Raw genomic sequence first — 22,982 nt, forward strand, 5'->3', positions numbered from 1 at the left:
ATTTTTAGAGCACGCAAACCTGTTAGAGACAGTCCAAAGGTGAAGATATGAACAGCAATCACTCATAACACTGTCATTGGTCTGTTATTTTTTGTAATGACAACTGATGCGAGAGACGAGTACCTTGGCATGCTGCAGAATTTTGCTTTACCACAATTGGAAATGTTACAACGTAATGTGATATTCCATCAAAACGATGTTTCTTCACAATGTAACGAATAAGGAAAAATTGCGTCAATGTAAGCAAGAAGTCTTCGAAAAAATTAGTCATGTAATATTTCAAAACAGACTGGGTACAGACCGGACATATTGTGTGGAATTTGTGGCTCACGTGTTGAATAAACTATGGTGATTTTATGCTGTAAAAATATTTCAACATTACTTTTACTCACGCGACAAACCTTGTATCCCTATGTTAAAGTTTTTTCCCGGAATGATCTTTTAAAAGTTTCTAAACATTTTGGACACCCTGTACATATCTTTTGATTCACTCTTGATTTTGTAACGGTTCTAATTTAGGTGCACATCTGACGCGATAAGAGTACTGGTTCCAATGGTTTTAATTTACAAGAAGTATATATATATATTGGCATAATGTTTTTCTTTGTTGTTTTTTTTTTCTGTTTGAATGAGAGAATAAAATAAATTATTTTTCAATAGACTTAAATGTGGTTTGAATGTCATTTCTTCTTTGTTTTTTTAGGAGTTTTATTTTTACCGAAATATGTGATTTAGAAGTTTTTTGGATTTGATGTAAGGAAATGTAATTTTTGCTTTCATACAAAAGCACCATGAATTAGACATAATATGAAACTTACCACAACCAAATATTACATTGCAGACCACAGATAATGGACCTATCTCATTCATTGTATTTTGTTGTTTTTTTTTGCTCATGGCTAGATATTCTGCAGTACAGAGAACATGTAGCATCATCATCACCAATGAGCTCTTTGCTATTCTTAACAGGCCATTATAGTCTTCTAGATTTATTGGTGTGATTTTCAAGAATTTCTGGTTTGGAAACAAAAATGTTAAAGGCGTTAGCTAGCTTTTATTTCGGGTTACCTCTCTCTGGAGTTAGACCGGTTTGAAGGAACTACATACTTTTTTGTTTTTCATTAGTACCTAGTAAACGCAAAACATCAGCAAATTTTGAAGACAGTAATGTCTTGTTAAGAGCAGTGAATAACTAACTGTTAGTAGTGGTATTACTGTTAATCTTTTGAACTCCTGCAGTATAGAAGTGTACCTAGCTGAGAGAAGGAATTAAAACAATGTTAACATAAAACAAATTCACCGTTTCACATATTACTTGATATTCACTTTTTATTTCGGTTTAGTCTAGCATTAATGACGAAGAATGGTATTCTTAGAAATCTGTGAAACTCAGAAAAGTAGGACGAAGTAAAATATGGATGAAATTTTGCCATATTCTTATTAATATAAATTATGGTTAAGAAGTTGGCACAAAAGTTGTAATGTTTTCAAGCGAGACCCAAAACTCAAGCACTGTTGAATCGTTGACTGTTTTCCTTTTACTGAAAAGAAAACAGAATATAGAAAAACACATCGAAACTAAAATTTTATAATCAATAAACATGTTTCTCAGCTATATTATATTTCTAGCCACGTTATTAGGAAATAAAAAAACAACAACTAGAACTTATCTCAGTTTATAAAAAAGTTATGTATTGAAATAACTATTTAGCATTTGAAATATGAAATTGCAAGCATAATAAAGGCAAAAATCACTATAACTTTTAACTTATAGCCAAAACAGTTCTCATTAGCTACTGATTTTTTATATACTTGCATGTAATGTGTTTAGTTAAAATCAACACTCGTAGATACTGAGTGCGGTTGAAATCAACACTTCCATGTGTGATGCACATTTAAAAACAATACTTGCAACGAATTTGTATAATTGAAACTAGCAATGGCATACAATGTATTTACTCGAAAGCAATAAATATTGATAAAAGAAGATTAAACAAATATATATATATATATAAGTATACAAATTTATATAAATTGACATTTATAAAATGCCCCACATGACTAGGTGGTTAAGGCACTGGACTCGTAATCCGAAGGACGTGGGTTCGAATCCCCATCACACCAAACATGCTCGCCCTTTCAGCCGCGGGGGCGTTATAATGTGACAGGCAATCCCACTATTCATTGGTAAAAGAGTAGCCCAAAAATTGGCAGCGTGTGGTAATGTCTTGCTGCCTTCCCTCTAGTCTTACATTACTAAATTAGGAACGGCTAGCACAGATAGCCCTCGAGTAGCTTTGCGAGAAAGACAGCCTTCGTGTAGTTTTGCGCAAAATTAAAAAAATAAACATTTATAAAACTACCAATATGACCGACGGCTCTCTGCAACTCGACACGTTTTTTTTAAAACAATCTTTCTCTTTCATTTCATTAAAATTTAAAATAAACAGCATATAACTGTTACTTTGGTTACATAAAGCTTTTAGAGAATTACCAAATTATTTAGTTTTATTAATAAAAAGACTATTAATGTATGAAAGAAAGGATTGAGTAAGATAATCAAAATTCATATAAATTGTTTGTAAACTGTGTCTGGCTTGTTTTTTTTTTTTTTTTTAATTTCCCGCGAAGGTACTCGAGGGCTATCTGCGCCAGCCGTCCCTAATTTAGCAGTGTAAGACTAGAGGGAAGGCAGCTAGTCATCACCACCCACCACCAACTCTTGGGCTATTCTTTTACCAACGATTAGTGGGATTGATCGTCACGTTATAACGCTCCCGCGACTGAAAGGGCGAGCATGTTTGGTGTGACCGGGATTCGAATCCGCGACCTTCGGATTACGAGTCGAACGCCTTAATACGCTTGGCCATGCCGGACCCTGTGTTTGGCAAATAAGTTTAATCACACCAAATCACGATCGTATAATGTTACTGACAAGGAAATTTAGTGCTTTCCATACGAAAAAAAAAGCCCACAAAAAACGTTTAAACTCGATTTACGTTTGCTCAGTCAATGCTTGTTCAATCTCTGTTGAGACTGTTTTCTGGTTCACCAAGATAAAAAGTGTAATTAATATAACAACGGTCCCTAGCGATGCAAGTAGCTGTTTATTCTCCGAAAGTTGGTTATTACCTAATCCTGTTTTGCTGTTTAAATTAAAACTAGCTAATAAGAGACAATTCAACGTTTCGCCTCTGAAGATATTAATTTTTTTTAAATGAAAACTTGTTGGACATTTATTTACATGCCAATACTCATTACTTCAATCTCTTACTTAACTGACGGAAACAAGTATTATTAATACTATTATTGTTGCTGTTATTGTAGGCCTTCACATTTGGATGACTATCTATAATTAGAAAAAAAGATTAGGTTCAAATTACTGCTCTGCAGCTTAGATCAATAAAGAAAAATAGCAAGAGGAAATTGACGAAATATTTGTGTTCAGCAAAGTGAACGTGATGAATGCTTGAGATATGTGACGTATGCAGTAAGTTGGTCGTAGTTCGTGAAATGCCAAATTCTTCTAGCTAAAAGCAGCCATTGAGGCTAGTTATAGAAACCATAAATTCCAGTTGAAAATGACTAAGCTGAAATACTTACCTGCCTATTGCGTTTTTCCTTAACTTACCATAACACAGTAAGAATACAACGGTTTTGATATATATGCAAAAAATTGATTGTGTTTTAACTGTGTTATTTTCATGTGAAAAATAACAACTAGAATAACTGAAAAATTAAATATTTTATATAGCACGTGAGACTTTTCGATAGGTTTGACTAATAGAATTAGATAAAATGTAAACTCACAGAATATGCGTTTGACAACATCGAGTTGCCATATTGTCACCACTATCTTCATATCTTATGTTATAAACTTCGCCCTATTCTATGAGCTAGACTTGACTTCTAAAGCTTCTTCTGATAATCGCTTAAGCGTTGGCTGATTAAGTTTTTGTTGATTTTTTCTTTTTGTTCTGAAAGGTAAAGTTAGTTTTCCTATCAACCTATCCATCTATTTAACTGCTTATCCAAACACACAATTTTAGGCCAGAAGTTCAAAATTCATTAAGATAAAATGTCAGTTCTATTATTGTTATTAAACAAAGAGCAAAAGAAAGACAAACACTGATTCTTATAAAATTTAGTGTTGTTATCGTTAATTGAAAAAAAAAAAACTTCAGTTATTTTTGTAATTTCTTTTTTGATTTAAGCAATGTGTGTATGTTTAAAATTATAGCTTTATATACAGACATTAAAGTCGCCAAACTTTTAAATGTAGACAAATAAAAAAGTAATAGTTCATGTTTTGTCTGTGTTATTTAATTCACACTAAGAAAGTTTAACACATAATTTTGTGAAAAGAGTCACCATGGCTTCTCACTAGTTTTTAATGGTTGGCGTTTAATGTGTTGTTAACCAACTTTCAATGTATTTTCATATTAAAGTTAAGACAGCAAATTCACAGTCTTCAAGGTCTACAACTAACGTTTTATCAGCTAGCTTAATAGTTTGTTAACACTAGAAAACTAAATGTCATTTTTGTAAGAGTTTGTGAAACATACAGGAATCTTTATTGGAAGATATTTATTGATGCCAAAATACTTCACTTACCTACCTATAATACTGTTTTGTAAGGCTTAAAGTAAAAATAAGCACTGTAAAACAAGTTATTTATAGCAACGTTACTTCCTAAGAGTGTTTGATAAGTTTTTGATACATCCACATTTTGCTTGACATTTTGTTTTCTCTATATTAATTAATACCAGTGTTTGTCGAATATTTACTTACTTGTATATATATATCTAACAGTTGACAAGTAAGAAGTAAATACAATACTCGTTAATAAACAATAAATTAATTTCTAATTAATAGTCACATTTTTCAAATTGAATCCACCATAGACATTGTTTAAACGTGGCTATAAGTAGATAACAAAGTTAAATTTTAATGGGCGATATTGAACTGATATTATCTTAAAGACTTTAAGAATATAAGCTAGCTTTTGAAACATAGAAACGAGATTTAGTCAATGTGTGGGTCGAAGAACGAGAAAACATGTACATTATTTTTTTTTTTCCATTGTTGTTCACAAATTTGGTTCTCTGGAAGTTTCATTAGTTTATGCTTTATTAACTAAAGCATTACCAAAATCGCATAGACTTACGTTACTGTTGGGTTATTTGTTGCCATATTAGAGCCACTCAAAATAAGGATATTTATGTGAAACAATACAACAATTATATTATTGTAGATATCAGCATAATTCACTTGTTAAGGAAAAATATCTTTTCGGGGAGAAAGAAATAGTTATCCTCAGGAATTCAAAGGCAATTTAAAGTTAAAAGCTATGCTTCAAGCCCTGAATTTCGGTACTGAAGCGTTGTTTTTGTTAAACCTGAAATTCTCTTTCAAGTTTGTATTGATTTAGAATGATATTCTTGAAATTTGTGTACAAAGCAGTGTTTAGTGGGTGAACAGCTTGACGTATCATTGAGAGAGCGTCAGTACATTAGTAAATGCTATACTGTGTGAATAAATCTGTTAAACTCAGTTTCAACTTTTTTATAACATTTTTTTTCTAGAATTTTCAAAACTGATACTGACGAAGGTCATGATTTTCAGCTACTTAAGAAGAGTTGAGATGGAACAACAATATACAGATAATATTTATACGAATCTCACAACAGATGTACCGTAGAAATAGACTCCCAATGCGTTTAATTTTAATGTTTTACTGTAGTAATGTGTTCAAAATTGTCTATATACCCTTCCGCATTATAATAAGAGATATCAACTCGCTTACATATAACTCAGATGAAGTCAGAATGCAAATCATAGACCATATGCGCTTTAAATATTAGGACAGATTAGCACAGACAAACCAAACAGAGACTATAAGATATAGGCATTAGTTTATTACATGGATAATCCAGAGCGACCGACGCTTTAAGAATTTGGTTTGGTTTTATTTGAATTTCGCATAAAGTTACATAAGGAAGGGCTATCTGCACTAGCCGTCCCTAATTTAGAAGTGTAAGACTAGAGGGAAAGGAGCTAGTCATCACCACCCACCGCCAACTTTTGGGCTACTCTTTTACCAACGAATAGTGGGATTGGCCATAACATTATAACGCTCCCACGGCTGAAAGAACGAGCACGTTTGGTGTGACGGAGAATCGAACCCGCGGCCTTACGAGTCGAGTGTCTTAACCACATGGCCATGCGTAGACTTTAGGAATTACTAAACTCATAAAAAATAACAGAAGCTATTATGTAGATTTAACAAAAGAACTTGCTTAAATCTCAATGTTTTGCTGTTTTCACAGTACTCAGTTTAAGAACAATGTCATCAAGACATTGATTTATGCTTACACCCTGAAATATATACTGAAAATGAGAATGATTCGCTTGTTTCACCCTCCTTAAAATACCGAAAATTTAACGTCCCTCGCTGGTACAACGGTAAGTCTATGGATTTACAACGCTAAAATCAGGGGGTTCGATTCCCCTCGGTAAACTCAGCAGATCGGCCAATATGGCTTTGATATAAGAAAAAAACACACAGGTGCATTCTTTAACTATTTTTTTTTTTCTAACTGGAAAGAAAATCACCACTCTTTTTCGGCATAATATCCACTACTACGTATGTGAAAAGAAATGTAGTTAGGGTTAATAACATTAGATATTTTGTCGTATTCTAACCATGGCATGTTATTTTTAAACTTTGAGCAAATATTGATCTTAATATATCCAGCTACTGAAAAAAAATTCAAATTTTCTAAAAAACACAATTGCCTACAAAATATTATTTCCATTTTTAAACGTGATGAATATGATGCTGAACTTAAAAGTTTTAAAAACTCTACTTCATTAAAGAACAATTTCTCACATCCATTAAAGTGTTTGTAACGTTCATTCACACAATATCGTAGCAGATATAGTAGGCTTTATGGTTTATTGTTTTCGTTTTCTTTCCTCAAACATTTCTTCTGACAACATTAAAGACCTTCATTCTAAAAACGAACGTAATTTCATTTAGGGTAAGTAAAAAATGGCATATTCTTCGTTCCACAATATCAAAGTTTACACATAGAACATCAAATCTTTAACATTCAAAGAAAATTAAAACATCTTTCAATGCATATTAATTTGGAAATAATTCATCAAGAGATAGAAGTAAAATATCTTGCAGTACGCAATTTAACTTTCTAAAAGTAAAATAAACTGGCTTAATTAAATTACAGAATATATAATGTGAACTATCATCATTTGCAATAATGCACGTCTTTATTAGTTACAAATATCTTTTCAATTTACTTTCTCTACGTGGTAATAGATATGGCATCAGCCAAAATACTTTTGCAAAAACAAACTGAGTGAACCTTTTAAGAGTCGTTGACTCCAATTAGGGATCAAAGTATGGACCCACATGTTTCATGATATGTTGGACTGCAGGTATAAACCTACCATTAAAAGATAATCAGTGGGGAAGGTTTATGTCTTACATGTGAATTAAACTTTCAGCTAAAAGGTGGCTTCAGTTTTGTTTATATTACTGTTGTATGTGTAACTGTTATGAAGGATAACTTATAGAGAATAATTCTGTCTTATAGGGAAAAATATATTTACCAACAGACGTATTAATTTTTTTTTCATTTTCCTAACTATTGAAATTCTATTAAAAAATAGTGACTCATAATACGATTACAAAGAACTCCGTTTACATACTTTTTGCTTTTTTCCTTATATTATTGAAAATATCTACTGTTAATCAAAACGGCTTTATCAAGGTTCAATCTGTTTTGGTACTTTTTTAGCTTTTTATTATTCTTAGCACATTAATCGGAAACGTGGGATACATATGTATTTGAGATTCTAAGTATAGACTGTTTGATTAATTAAATAACAGTTTCTTTTTCAATGAAAGCCTTGCATTATAAAAATATGAAGCATAACAGAAAATAAATTGCCAATAGAATAATACTTTAATATTCAGTGGGTCTAATGTTTCTCATTGTTTATATTATTCTGCTATAGACTAAATTATAAGATGGTATTAATTATGCATCAGTGTTACGGAAGTAAAAAACACTTTAACTGCTGCGTTATTTCTCTTGAAAGTGTTTCTGTTTCCGTTGAACTGACTCAAGACTTTCGTAAGTTGTTACTTAAAGAACAAGTACAGCCGAAACGTCATATTGCCTTTTTTGTGTTGTTATTACTTTCTCATAACACCTAAAAGTTCTTTTTTAAATTTTATTAGAAAGCTCAAACTTACTCCAAACTTACAATTCAATAGCTTGGGATTTCTAAAAAAAATTTCTATTGGATATGTCTACTTTATTTAAAATTGTGATCTTATTTGTAGTCAGTGTTTAATTTTAGCGAAAAAATTGGTTATTCAGTTTTTCACTAATAACTTGTTAATAGGTGTTTATATTTAATTAAAAGTTTGTGATGTGTATTTGTGTTTAATGCCCTAGAGTAATAGAAGGACAACTTGGATTAGTTTTTATCACGATGTAGTTGTATTCTTGATATATATTTTTATGTTCATCACAGCTTTGAACGTGAATTTGTATTTAACACTATTATAGCTGTAGTGAGCTATATTAGTTCATGTTTAACACTTTGAAGTAATACCGTGAGATTTCTCTAGCTACCTATATATACATGTATTTATGTTATATTTTAATTCCTTGTAGTTATAAGAAGGAGGCAAACATTTCTATTTCGTAATCATTCTCTTGTTCTTTGTGTTGTCTAAGCTGCTTTCGTCTCCTTAAGATGTCGAACTTAGCCAAAGGACCTTATCTACGGCCAACTAAATAAGCCTTAGCTATAGAATTATAGACTTCTAAAAACTTGTACAGGTTTTACAATCTGTAGAGGTGGGCCCGGCATGGCCAAGCGTAATCCGAGGGTCGCGGGTTCAAATTCCGTTCGCACCAAACATGCTCGCCCTTTCAGCCGTGGGGGTGTTATAATGTCCAGTCAATCCCACTATTCGTTGGTAAAAGAGTAGCCCAAGAGTTAGCGGTTGGTGGTGATGACTAGCTGCCTTCCCTCTTGTCTTACACTACTAAATTAGGAACGGCTAGCACAGATAGCCCTCGAGTAGCTTTGCGCGAAATTCAAAACAAACAGTCTGTAGAGATAGCATTATTGTAGTTAATCATTAGTATTATAGTTATTTTGGTATTCGTTTTGCAAATCTTTTATGTTTATAAAATCCCTTTCGCGATCCAACACATACCTATTTTATGTTTAACATTACGTTTGTTCATACAAAATTTCCCTCGTTGGCTTAACGGAAAACCTGAAGGTTTATAACTCTAACAATCGTGTTTTTATACCCACTATGGGCAGAGTACAAATTGTTCATTGTGTATTTTTGTATTTACTAACAAATGTCATAAAAATATACCTTCAGGAAAACTTTAACTAATCATAGTTTAAACTTACTGTTAGTTGTCGAGTAGAGCTAGCTAGTTTTGGGTGTTTTCTGTCTTTGCCTTTTCACGATTAGTTTCAGCTTTTTGTCGTTCATGAAGTACACGCGTATTTCCCAAACATTAACGTGATTTCTGCTCCTTGGTGTCTTTATAATCTTTTGTTTACTTCAAAGAATTCAGATGATACATCATACGGGCTGCTTCTGTAAGATATTTTGTAAAATCAAAGGGTTTGGATTACATGTAATCATGAATCTATTTCTCATTAAGTTAAAGGTTCATTACGTAATTTTATTTCAGTCAGTTTTACCTTATCTTTTCAGTATACAGGAAAAAAACGTATGTTAAGTGAATGATCAATGAAGTTAAGAAAACCCTTATTTTTCACATGTAAAAACCTTATGTAATTGTTACTAACAATTGTGATCAATTCCACAATGTGCAATACAAAGCTTGTCAATGCAACAGTCAACCATTTCTCTTCTTCAAAACGTACAAGTACAAACATCAGAAGAATGTTTCTTGCCACAAGTAGAGGATGAAGCTCAACCATTGTAGATAGTAATGATTTGTAGACGTTAATGATAAAACAACTGTCTTGATTCCATAAGATCCTGTAATGCAATGGAGTAAATTGTAAACCATAGACGAAAACCTCATTTCCCACGAGTAAGATATAATATATAAGGGATTAAGATAAATTTTGATTTACATTTCAGTCCAGGATAGCTGGTGAAGTGTGAACTTCTAAGAAATCGTTATAATTCAGAAGAGCGAGTCTTTAATTACATGGTTTAAATGTAGAAAAACAAAAACACAAAAAATTTTGAAAACGATCCTTGAAATATTATAATACACTTTCTTTTGCTTCAGGTTACTAGCACGTGGATATTAACACTTTTTGAAACAAAATTCAACAGCGTTCAAACGTTGAAATTCTCTCTTTGAGATCACCTTATCGTAAAATTAACTTCCTTGTTAAGATTTCATATATTATATTAAAGTATATAATGTCATATTTCTTCAATAATGGCCTATTTTGAATACTATTTCGAAACTTTACGTTGTTTTTTATGTAGTCAGTGAAATTAAACACTTAAAAAATCTTTTTTTGTCGTTTTGTAGACGGACTTGACACATTCTGAAATTTATGATTAGGATAAATAATTCAAAAGGAACTTCGAATTTTGTCTACATGTGGAATATCAGAAGTATGCACATGAATATTCCTACAAACGCAGAAGTTATCTATCTGGTTGTTATTATATTACATTATTAAATACTTCTAAGGTACGGCATTTAAACTAAATGTCCAGTATGACTTAAAATTGTTTCTCTCATAAAAAAGAATGAGTTGTGATAAATCTGGACTCAGGAGATGAGTAAAAAATGATTAAATTAGAGGGTAAAGTTTCCTATAAACTCATCAGTTTATGAATAGGATAAATGTATGACATGATATATTAATATTAAGCAAAGTTTTATTTCCTTCAAACTACAGTAATGTACCTTTTGTTGATGTTTTCGATGCATTCGTTTTTGGTTTTAAGAAAGTCAAATACTTTAATCATTGGCAATCTAACTTCTCTGAACTGAAAATAAACAACATATTAACTATTCAAACAAAATTTTTTCACATGTAAGCTCGTTGAACTTATTTCTCTTAATATAACATTATATTTTGTTGTCTTATCAGGGGGCTGGTTCCATCAGGACTCATACATTGTAACTCGTAGCTACAGGATATCTAAGGGAGTTTGTATCGAGACTTTCATATTCTTGTTACACTTACAAGAGGATCGAGGAGGCCCACATCCTACACTGTGTTTAAACACACATACCCTGGGATTTGCAATAGCTGTATATGCTTGGCTCTAATATCTTTATTGTTATTACCGTTACAAAGGGCACGCTAGCTCTATATCTAACAGTTTGTTCAAACACACATACTTTGCAGTAGCTGTATATGCTTGGCTCTAATGCCTTTACCATTATTACCGTTTACAAGGGAATCGCTGAGTTTATCTATCAGCATCGCGAATAGCACTGCAAAAATGTAAACTGAATCTCATGGCGTGCACTACTGCGTTCACTTAAATTTTGAATGAAACGCATACTATATAACAAAGATATCGAACGAAGGCTAAACCTAAAGAACCACCATAATTGCATACGTGACCTTATAACCTGATAAAACTGAAATACAAGGTCGTTTAAAAACTGATTACATTAAAACAATGAGTCACTTTAAATTAAATGCGTATAAACGCCTGTACATATCCTGAAACTTACCTGTTTCAAATGAAATTGACTAATTACACGTGTTAGATTGTTCAAATATAAATCACTACTAAACCTAAGCACATCCATCATTGTATTTTGACGAATCAAGCTTTGGTTTATCATTATGACGAAAAACGTAAAACAACCTAAAACTCGTAAGAATCAAGATTGCTAATTTTTTACGTCTGTGGTAAAAGACAACTAATAAAAGTTACTGCTTCGTTGCACGTAATATTGACTCTTTAGGTTTAGGTGAAGTCTTTGCAGTTAATAAACGTTTTTGTTAACTACATCCAACAAGATCGATAAGTTATCTATTGTTCGAACATTATTTTATTCAGATAACATATCTTTTCTGTAGAAAATATTTGTAATAAGCCAGGCTTGGACGACTCACCTAAATAAAATATAAAATCCATCATAACGTTTATTATGCAAAATAATAACAACAATAATTAAAAGTTCGTCTTGCATTTCAGGTTGGATCAGAATAATAACCAGTAGCTTAATATTAAAAAAAAATCGAGTGGAATAACTTATATGTTTACTTTCAAACACCATGTAATCTTTGATTTGTAGTAATTCAAGATGGTGTCAGCTATTCAGGATTGACTCAAACACACTGGAATACTAATTTAACACGGACACGCTGATATACTACTTTAACATGAACACATCAATACTGCTTTAACATGCACACACATGAATGCTACTTGTCTTTGCAAGTGATTGGTATTTGAGAATGTTGTTTAAAACGGAACACTGATTTGATGTAAATAATATTTATTACTGGATGTGTAGACGTGTATGGTTATATTTCAAATCACGTGACGTTCGAGTGACTAGATAAATACGTTTGTTAAACAGCAAAATGAGCGATTATTTTATTATAATGTATTATATAGTATTATAATATAACGTAATATAAACATATGTTTATCTTAACCTTAAAAACCAATATATCAAGATTTTTTTTTTTTAATTTTCTTGAGAAATTGCGTAGTTGATGCTTATATAACATCCCGCGTCTCTTAAACATTAAGGAGAAAAACCAGAAACAATGTCGTTGAAAAACTCTCATATCAGATAATTATAGTTAAACCTAATTAATAACCTCCCATGTTTACTTGAAAGGCAATCTGTTCTTACCATTTAAAATCAAATATATATTTTTCCAGGCATAAATAATTTACAGTTTTTACATATATAGTGCAAAGTACTTTACTACTGTTAAAAACATAAATGACAAACTATTATATTATTAGTTCAAATTTGCTTTTGGCTGTTTTATTTACTTTATTAACAAAGAAATTTAAAATCTAACATATTTATTTGGTTCCAATTCAATGATATCTCTGTAGTAAAAAAATAACAATGGCTAAAGTCAAGGTTTGCTTTAAATTAAAGGATAATGATCACGTATATCACATTTCTCTTTGTAGAAAAGAAGAGATTAATCCATGATTTGTTTGTTTTCTTTTAGCAAAGCCACAAAGGCTATCTGCTCAGCCCACCGAGGGGAATCGAATCGCTGATTTTAGCGTTGTAAATCCGGAGACATACCGCTTTACTAGCGGGGGGCATTTAATCCATAAATATTTTGGAAAATATTAATATTTCTGTCACAATTCATAATTAATTTTTAAACAAATAATAATAATTAGGTTATTCATGGCTATCTCGCCAACCCATTTGTTTATTTTGGCTTAAACCATTCCTATCTTAGCGAAAAAGAATTATCTTTCGAAAGTACTTGAGCCAAAACCTTCAGAAACGATTCAAGGATATTTTGTGTCCCTATTTATTTTTTGTAATAAAATGAATTTGAAATATAATTTATGGTTTCTTACAACTACTACAGTCTATAAACGAAAAGCTAATAGTTTAGAATTTGTAGTAATATATTTCTTGTAATTGTAAAAACGACTGAAATATACATAAAATCTCGTGTCTATGTTGAGAGCTCAGACAATCCATATTTTTTTTACAAGATCCACATTTGATTTTATTCAGACTCTAGCTGTTTACATGCACACATCTTAGGTTCAGTAACCGTTAAGTGCCTTAGAGTTTATGAGAAACTAAAATAGTTTCAAAAATATCTTTGGTAAGGAAACTGTTCAGTGTCTCATCTTTAAATCTTAAATCTTATTTTATTGTAATTGATATCGGAAAAGTAATTTATATCTGATTTAATCCAAATATTATTGTAAGTCATAATACTTTGAATTACCTGATCTAAAAAAAAAGTAGGATATCTGTGACCCCAGGAATTTTTATTTGAAATTCACTTTCGTCGTATTATCGCTGTTCATTTTTCTTTTTCTTTTTTAAAAGAAGTATAGCGGCTTTTGCAGACGAGTTTCTTAGTGAAGGAAGACCTTTGAACCGGAGCCTCTTTCTTCGGTTTTACTGTTAATATCAAATATAAATATATCTCGAATTTATCTTCAGCTTAAAACATATGGAATTGAATATTGCTGACGCTTGTTTACTTGTATTCAACCGAATACAAACATAACGCTATTTATTAGTAGGCCTAGCCTATAGAAAGGCATAACATGGTGACATGTTTATGTCGACAATGCGCTCTTGTAGTGATAAAACAGACTATTTGCAATATTTTAATGTAACCTAGTAACAGTACAACTATTTACAAAGAACAAGTTATTGCAAGGTTTCGTTTTTATCAGAGAGAACTAATTTCTTTCTTCGTTCCAACACGTCAAAGTTATTTTAACTAACCATCATCTATCTGTATTGTAAACTTATTTATTTGAAGTTCTATAGTTCATATTTAGCGATCAATATAAGGTAATACCTTATTGAATTAGGTTTTAATTGATTTAAGAAATTTTCCTAGTAAAAAAACATTCAATAGTTATCATGTGTGAACGGTTTTTTAAAAGTTTTTTAAGCTGTTGAAGCTTGATTAAAGTTAATAACAATTGTTATAAAGCATTAATATTAGGCTTATTATATTTTTAACATTACATTTCTGCAGCGGTAAAAAATATAGGAATAACATTAGTGCCTTGTGAGTAGTATAATTAGGTATATCATTACGTTAAATTTATGTTTTATTTTTGCAAACACCAGACAAAACTGTCTGATTCAATTTGTTAAGATAACTATTTCAAGCTTAGAGTTTTAATATCTTTTATCATATTGCAAAAATACCTCTAATGCAGTTTATAACTAAACTACAAGCTAGTGACAAATATCTTCAAAAATATGATATATTGTAAGATTTTTGATTTTCAGTGCTATTATATGCGTTTAAATTGTGAGCAAAAATAATGAAATAGAACTTTTTTGTATTTCAGATAACGTCACGTTTTATTATGATTAAATTTTTAGTCTATTTCTTTCTTATAATATGACAGTTGTTTTTCTAATACAGCATACATACGTGTGTATACAACAATATAATATGATATTTGCTGTTGTAATACAGCATAAATATCTGTGTATACGACAATATAATATAATAGCTGTTGTTATAATACAGCACACATATCTGTGTATACGACAATATATTATGATTTTTAAGAGTATGTTAATTTTCAAATTTTATTTGTCCTAATTATTCATGTATCGTACAACCGATGCGAAATTGGGTACAAATATTGTGATGACACTAAATACGTCTCTATCATTTGTAAATAAATTTAAAATACGATGTAATGTTGTACATTGGAAGTCTCACATACAGTTATTAATAACCCTTGTTTGTATCTACAACAAACTGTTATTAAGATTTCTTGTTCCTATGCTATAACAAACTATTATTAAGAATTCCTTTACTCTTAGCTAAGACAAACTATCATTGAGAACTCTTGCTTCTATGTTGAGACAAACCGTTATTAAGAATTTCTTTTCTCTAAACTATAACAAACAATTATTAAGAATTCCTTTTCTCTCATCTATGACAAACTATTATTGAGAACTGTTGCTTTTATGTTGAGACAAACTGTTATTAAGAATTTCTTTTCTTTAAGCTATAACAAACAATTATTAAGAATTCCTTTTCTCTCATCTATGACAAACTATTATTAAGACAAACATTGCTTTTATGTTGAGACAAACTGTTATTAAGAATTCCTTTTCTCTAAGTTATAACAAACAATTATTAAGAATTCCTTTTCTCTAATCTATGACAAACCATTATTGAGAACTGTTGCTTTTATGTTGAGACAAACTGTTATTAAGAATTTCTTTTCTCTAAGCTATAACAAACAATTATTAAAAATTCCTTTTCTCTAATCTATGACAAACTATTATTGAGAACTCTTGCTTCTATGTTGAGACAAACAATTATTAAGAATTCCTTTTCTCTCATCTATGACAAACTATTATTGAGAACTGTTGCTTTTATGTTGAGACAAACTGTTATTAAGAATTTCTTTTCTTTAAGCTATAACAAACAATTATTAAGAATTCCTTTTCTCTCATCTATGACAAACTATTATTAAGACAAACATTGCTTTTATGTTGAGACAAACTGTTATTAAGAATTTCTTTTCTCTAAGCTATAACAAACAATTATTAAGAATTCCTTTTCTCTCATCTATGACAAACTATTATTGAGAACTCTTGCTTTTATGTTGAGACAAACTGTTATTAAGAATTTCTTTTCTCTAAGCTATAACAAACAATTATTAAGAATTCCTTTTCTCTCATCTATGACAAACTATTATTGAGAACTGTTGCTTTTATGTTGAGACAAACTGTTATTAAGAATTTCTTTTCTCTAATCTATGACAAACAATTATTAAAAATTCCTTTTCTCTCATCTATGACAAACTATTATTGAGAACTGTTGCTTTTGTGGTGAGACAAACTGTTATTAAGAATTTCTTTTCTCTAAGCTATAACAAACAATTATTAAAAATTCCTTTTCTCTAATCTATGACAAACTATTATTGAGAACTCTTGCTTCTATGTTGAGACAAACAATTATTAAGAATTCCTTTTCTCTCATCTATGACAAACTATTATTGAGAACTGTTGCTTCTATGTTGAGACAAACAATTATTAAGAATTCCTTTTCTCTCATCTATGACAAACTATCATTGAAAACTCTTGCTTCTATGTTGAGACAAACCGTTATTAAGAATTTCTTTTCTCTAAACTATAACAAACAATTATTAAGAATTCATTTTCTCTCATCTATGACAAACTATTATTGAGAACTGTTGCTTTTATGTTGAGACAAACTGTTATTAAGAATTTCTTTTCTCTAAGCTATAACAAACAATTATTAAGAATTCCTTTTCTATCATCTATGACAAACTATTATTGAGAACTGTTGCTTTTATGTTGAGACAAACTGTTATTAAGAATTTCTTTTCTCTCATCTATGACAAACTATTATTGAGAACTGTTGCTTTTATGTTGAGACAAACTGTTATTAAGAATTTCTTTTCTCTAATCTATGACAAACTATTATTGAGAACTCTCGCTTTTGTGGTGAGACAAACTGTTATTAAGAATTCCTTTTCTCTAAGTTATAACAAACAATTATTAAGAATTCCTTTTCTCTAATCTATGACAAACCATTATTGAGAACTGTTGCTTTTATGTTGAGACAAACTGTTATTAAGAATTTCTTTTCTCTAAGCTATAACAAACAATTATTAAAAATTCCTTTTCTCTAATCTATGACAAACTATTATTGAGAACTCTTGCTTCTATGTTGAGACAAACAATTATTAAGAATTTCTTTTCTCTCATCTATGACAAACTATTATTGAGAACTGTTGCTTTTATGTTGAGACAAACTGTTATTAAGAATTTCTTTTCTCTAAGCTATAACAAACAATTATTAAAAATTTATTTTCTCTAATCTATGACAAACTATTATTGAGAACTCTTGCTTCTATATTGAGACAAACTGTTATTAAGAACTCCTTTTCTCTAAGCTATAACAAACAATTATTAAGAATTCCTTTTTTCTAAACTATAACAACCTATTATTAAGAATCCCTTTTCTCTAAACTATAACAACTTATTATTAAGAATTTCTTTTCTCTAAACTATAACAACTTATTATTAAGAATTTCTTTTCTCTAAGCTATAACAAATTATTATAAAGAATCCCTTTCCTCTAAGCTACGACATATTATTATTAATGACCTTTGTTTTTACGCTGTGACAAAATTTAAATCGCGTTGTATATATTTTACTAATTTTGAAAAAAATTGAAATCTGTAAGATTTGATAAATTCATGTCTAATAATATTTTTGAGATGTTTTATTATAAGAATTTACCAATACATTGACTAGCCATTAATATATCGTTACAATAAGCTTAGAAACTGACGTGTATTTGCAAGATATCTCAAAGTTGTGCTATAAACTATAATCAATAATTTTGATTTTACTGTAGATGCTATGTGTGTTACCCTATAACAATGTACAGATTTAGGCCACTCGCGTTAGGACCTTACGATTCTCTATCTTAAAATTTACGTAGTTGTAAGACAGTTATCTGATATCTATGCTAACTTATGCACACAAATTTCTGTATCTGAAAATGTAAGATAATTCAGTAATTCTTTCCATATATGTTATAACTTTAGCAAATACATTCCTAAAACTACAAGTGTGTTTAGGTAATAATTCAACTTTTAACGTTAATCATTATATTAAATACATTGTTGTACCAAGTACGAAGAAACTTCAATATTCTTTAAATGTTGCTACCTGATATTTTCATGTTTTTCACCTTGCAGTTGTGGTGCAAATATAATAAATACATCAAAAATATAAGAGTTAGAGAGAACGATAAATCGGTAAAAATACAGCAATCAAAATCAACAAGTTTGTTAAACTTTGTAGTACAAGATGTTATTATAACATCAGTGAGTCATGAAAGGTTGAATATATTAATTCTCAAGGTGTTTTAATTATTATTATTGTGGATGAGAATATTAATTTATCACTTGACAGTATTGACAATTGTAATGTGTACAGGAAGGAGTAGAAAAGCAACTATATTTGCTAGACATACAACTTTTACGTGGGGTGATTGAAATACAAGACAGCTCAATCTAGGAGGGGGGGGGGGTCTGGGAAAATGTTCCCCAGAAAATTAATATAATTTATAGTTGCTATGTAAGTCAAATATGTAAACGTGATGGTTCTTCAGAACCATCGGTTTCGACACCTCTGGTTTGTTAACTTTATGATACTTTTAGTAATTGTTAAATTTAAGTGTGTACTGAAAGCCTAAAAACTAAAACCTAAACCAACTGACGCTATCAATATGTTATTCTAATGATATAAAACCAGGTAAATATGTCCATAACAACTTGATTGGAAAATAACATCGTCAACAACAAAAACGTTTTTATATGGTTCTCAAAAGTACAATAATATACTGAAACCATATTCTCTCATATATAGTACAGGTTAAGCCTACATAAATAACTAAAGAAATTTACACATAGCGCGATATGCTAGTGACACTATGGCATTCAGTAACGTAAGGTTAGATCAAGATCTACATTGTTTCGTACAGCCATACGTATTAACAGTTACGCTTACATAGGTAGTTAAAGTAGCTTTCATATAACGTACTGTGATACTGAGAGTAGCGCACAGTAATATAGGGCTACCTCAAAAACTGCATTGATTCACATAGATTTTTGAGCAGGAATTAAAATGCTATTTTAAAATCTTACCTCATGGTAGCTGTTTCTTATTTTCATACGGAATACGCTTTCTTTAATTTATAGCATCTAAGAGATGTCATGAGTATGATTTGAAAATAATACTGCCATGTTTGAGCGAAGACATTGCAAAATATATCTTTTTATCACAGCAGTATTAGTAAACTTCGAATCCTATTCACCTCTCTTTCGAGGATTTACTGTCGAAATATAAGCTCTAATGTAGTTTAACAAATACAGATCTAATATGAATACGTTAATTTAAACTAGGAGATTTCTGTAAGTCTCGAGGTAACTGTTGGATGGGTTGAACATTTCGAAAGACGCAATTATCGGTAAAAATGGACAGAGTTAAATATAACATCGAAATAGAATAATTTTATTTAGAATGTTCGGTTAAAAATATTCAATAAAATGTAGCGGTTACCAATTAAAGTAACCGTAAATGATCATTAAATGATCTCAAAAAATGAAATTACGTAAATGCTGCAATGTTGTTTCTTTTAATTTGCACACTAAATGGAAAAACAGACTGATAATCTTTATCGCAACTAATGTCAAACAACCCCATTAACTTTCGTATGCTGAATCGCTGGTTGAGTAACTATGCTAGTGTTGTGAACATGATAATTTTCCTCCATGAACAAATGAGCCTACAACGCTCATAGTTTTTTGAGTGTGTGTGTGTGCTTATCAAATAGTTTTAACGCGATTTTTTTCTAATTTCACACTTTTTTTTGTAGCCTTCAAATATATTAGGCGATACAAAATATGTATTAGACACTCAATGTTAACAGTTATGAAATCACTAGTTGCTTTTGAGAAAGAAATAATCAAGAGTGAGGTAGAATGAGCAAAAAAAAATCCTTAGCTACGAAAAACCACATTGGATAAGAACAAACATGTGTAGGCTTATGCTTGTACTGATAATAAATTTAAATAATTTACTCCACTATTTAATTCACTTAATCAAGTGACGTTTATAATAACCTGACGTTATTGCTGTCTGTTCAGTGCGTTCTCGAGTAGTGTGTTGTATAACACTTACAATAATATATTTTTTAAATTTTTCTTGAAAATTCTCATCAAGAAACATGTGAATTTTCTTCATGTCGAAATTCAACTTATTTATATGTTAAATTTTGTGCATGTTTTTGTACGTGTATTGTAGGTGTGAATTATTTGTACGTTGTTAAAACTTTTTACTGACAACAAAACATATTATCAACTGAAATATTGTTTTTTGAAACTATTTATAGCAAGGTTTATTTAGTAGACATAATGCTGCATCTTTATCATTCCCAAAGGGCTCTCAAGTGGCTCAGCGGTATGTCTGCGGACTAACAACTCCAAAAACCGGGTTTCGATACGTGTGATAAGCAGCACATAGATAGCCCATTGTGTAGCCTTGTGCTTAATCCAAAACAACATTCCTGAAGGCACTTGTGCTGTAATGTACTGATCACGTTACCACTAAATAACAATTATTCTAAGACTTCGCTCTGATTTACACCACCTATATTTATAACTCAACATAATGTTCTAATGCCTATGCAAACTTTTTTTAATAAAATGTTTGAAATACCGAAGATTGTATATTAAACCAAGGAAAGTGTCTTAAATTTCCATCTGTCACATTATTTATTGTACCCTCAAACTTCCCATCCAAACGTAAACAATTATCATTTACCATTTCTTAGGATAAAACTATTTTGTGGTATACTTAAACACTGAAGCACTAAAGGGTAAGGGACAAAAGGGGATGGGGGAAGTAAACTTGCCAAGCTGTTATCTCATCAGCCAGCAGCCGTCAGTATGCCAAGCTACGTTTTCAACCCTCATTTCGATAAGTCTTCAGTTCTGCTGCTAGCATGGGTCCATGACCGTTGCCATGCTCTGAGGACGCTCGATAGTTGAATACTTGGCGCTCGAATCTCGAGGAAAAAAAAAGCAGTCTAGACAAAGGCTTATAAAAAACTGTCTGGCTTGGATACCCTTTGACACCGAAGGGCGGAGCTTATGCTTGCGCGTGACCGCCCTTGTGTGCATATTATTTCGGGCGTGACGTGATATCTCCGCGTCTGCGCAAAAAGGCGCGTCACGAGTTGAAACTGATTGCCTATACAGTGACGTACTACGCATAGTAATATCGCATATTAGGATAGTTCAACTACTTCTACGCATTAAAAATAATAATAAGTTTAGAACGTGGCGTGATAAAAAAAAAAGCACTCTTATTACCTTATGTGGTTGTACAGCGTCTGATGTGGAGTCTTTATAATTGTCTTAGGCTGCCATCTAGTGTCTATAAAAAAAGCTTTTATTCCACGTGATTCCAGTACTTATTATCAGAGGCTTGGATTTCATAAGTAAGCAAAAGAAACTTAATCTATGCCAACAGACAAGTTTGACAGCTGAAGAGGAACTGTTTTGTTTTTGTTCGATTTAACTTTACATATGACGATTAGATAAACACGATTTCAGACGACGCTGTAGACAATGGACAAACAGGAGATGCTATTAAATACGTGGAAATGAATGTTTGTTTTGTTTGTTTGTTTTTTTAAATTTTGCACAAAGCTACTCGAGGGCTATCGGTGCAAGCCGTCCCTAATTTAGCAGTGTAAGACTAGAGGGAAGGCAGCTAGTCATCACCACCCACCGCCAACTCTTGGGCTACTCTTTTACCAACGAATAGTGGGATTGACCGTCACATTATAACGCCCCCACGGCTGAAAGGGCGAGCATGTTTGGCGCGACGGGGATGCGAACCCGCGACCCTCAGATTACAAGTCGCACGCCTTAACGCGCTTGGCCATGCCGGGTCCCGTGGAAATGAAAATCACATGCAATTAAAATTACCTTGGCATAATACAATCTTCAAATTGAACTTTATGTTTAACTTAAACAGCAAAGTAAGGATTTTGTGAAATTGTGGTTTGTTAGCTAGAAACAATTCTAACGGCTGCTTTAAATATACCCGCTGTGTTCAGGATGCATTAATAATTATTTTTAAGCAGAATTTTAATTAGCATCGGGTTGCTATAAAGACAATTTTGGGGTATAATGTAGCATATAAATCTCTGGTGATATAAAAAGCCGAAAATTCATCCTATTGGGTGTTATCGGAAGTTTAACTTTAGCAGTTATCTTTATCACACTGAGTTACGAAAGTTAAATATTAATATTGCTGACATAAAATAAAATGATGAAAGTCTTTTTTTTTTGTGAAGCAGTATTTGATATCTTAAAATTAACTTTACAGTTTCAGAAGATATTTCTATAACTTTTAGTTTAGAATAACATCGGTGGAATCAACGCTTGTAGACAAAAGAGTTGCTGCTATTGTATCAACTAATAATGTGTGTGTTCTGGAAATAACCTATAAATACCCTTTATTTGGTCAGGTTGCTTAACTTGACAGCTGAGAGATGCATTATTTAGCATAATTCTCTGTTCATGCTGATTCTTGTCTGTATTGCTAAGCGCAATTATATGCCATGGATAACAAAAACTCATGAACTATATATATGTATTTGCACATTTAAGAAAATTTTCTATTTCC

At 31.1% G+C, this 22,982-nt stretch overlaps 1 long non-coding RNA gene across 16 annotated transcripts in view; it reads right to left on the reverse strand.

Annotated features, from left to right (window-relative positions):
* Positions 1–22,982, reverse strand: part of LOC143236703 (uncharacterized) — a 101,615-nt gene that overhangs the window by 74,642 nt on the left and 3,991 nt on the right. For 2 of the 16 annotated variants that reach the window (XR_013019703.1, XR_013019701.1), the window contains one exon: positions 9,469–9,661. This is a non-coding gene — a long non-coding RNA (uncharacterized LOC143236703). The other 14 variants (XR_013019698.1, XR_013019694.1, XR_013019693.1 and 11 more) reach the window with 14 other exon arrangements.

This window comes from Tachypleus tridentatus, chromosome 13 (assembly GCF_004210375.1).
Source record: "Tachypleus tridentatus isolate NWPU-2018 chromosome 13, ASM421037v1, whole genome shotgun sequence".
NCBI lineage: Eukaryota > Metazoa > Arthropoda > Merostomata > Xiphosura > Limulidae > Tachypleus > Tachypleus tridentatus.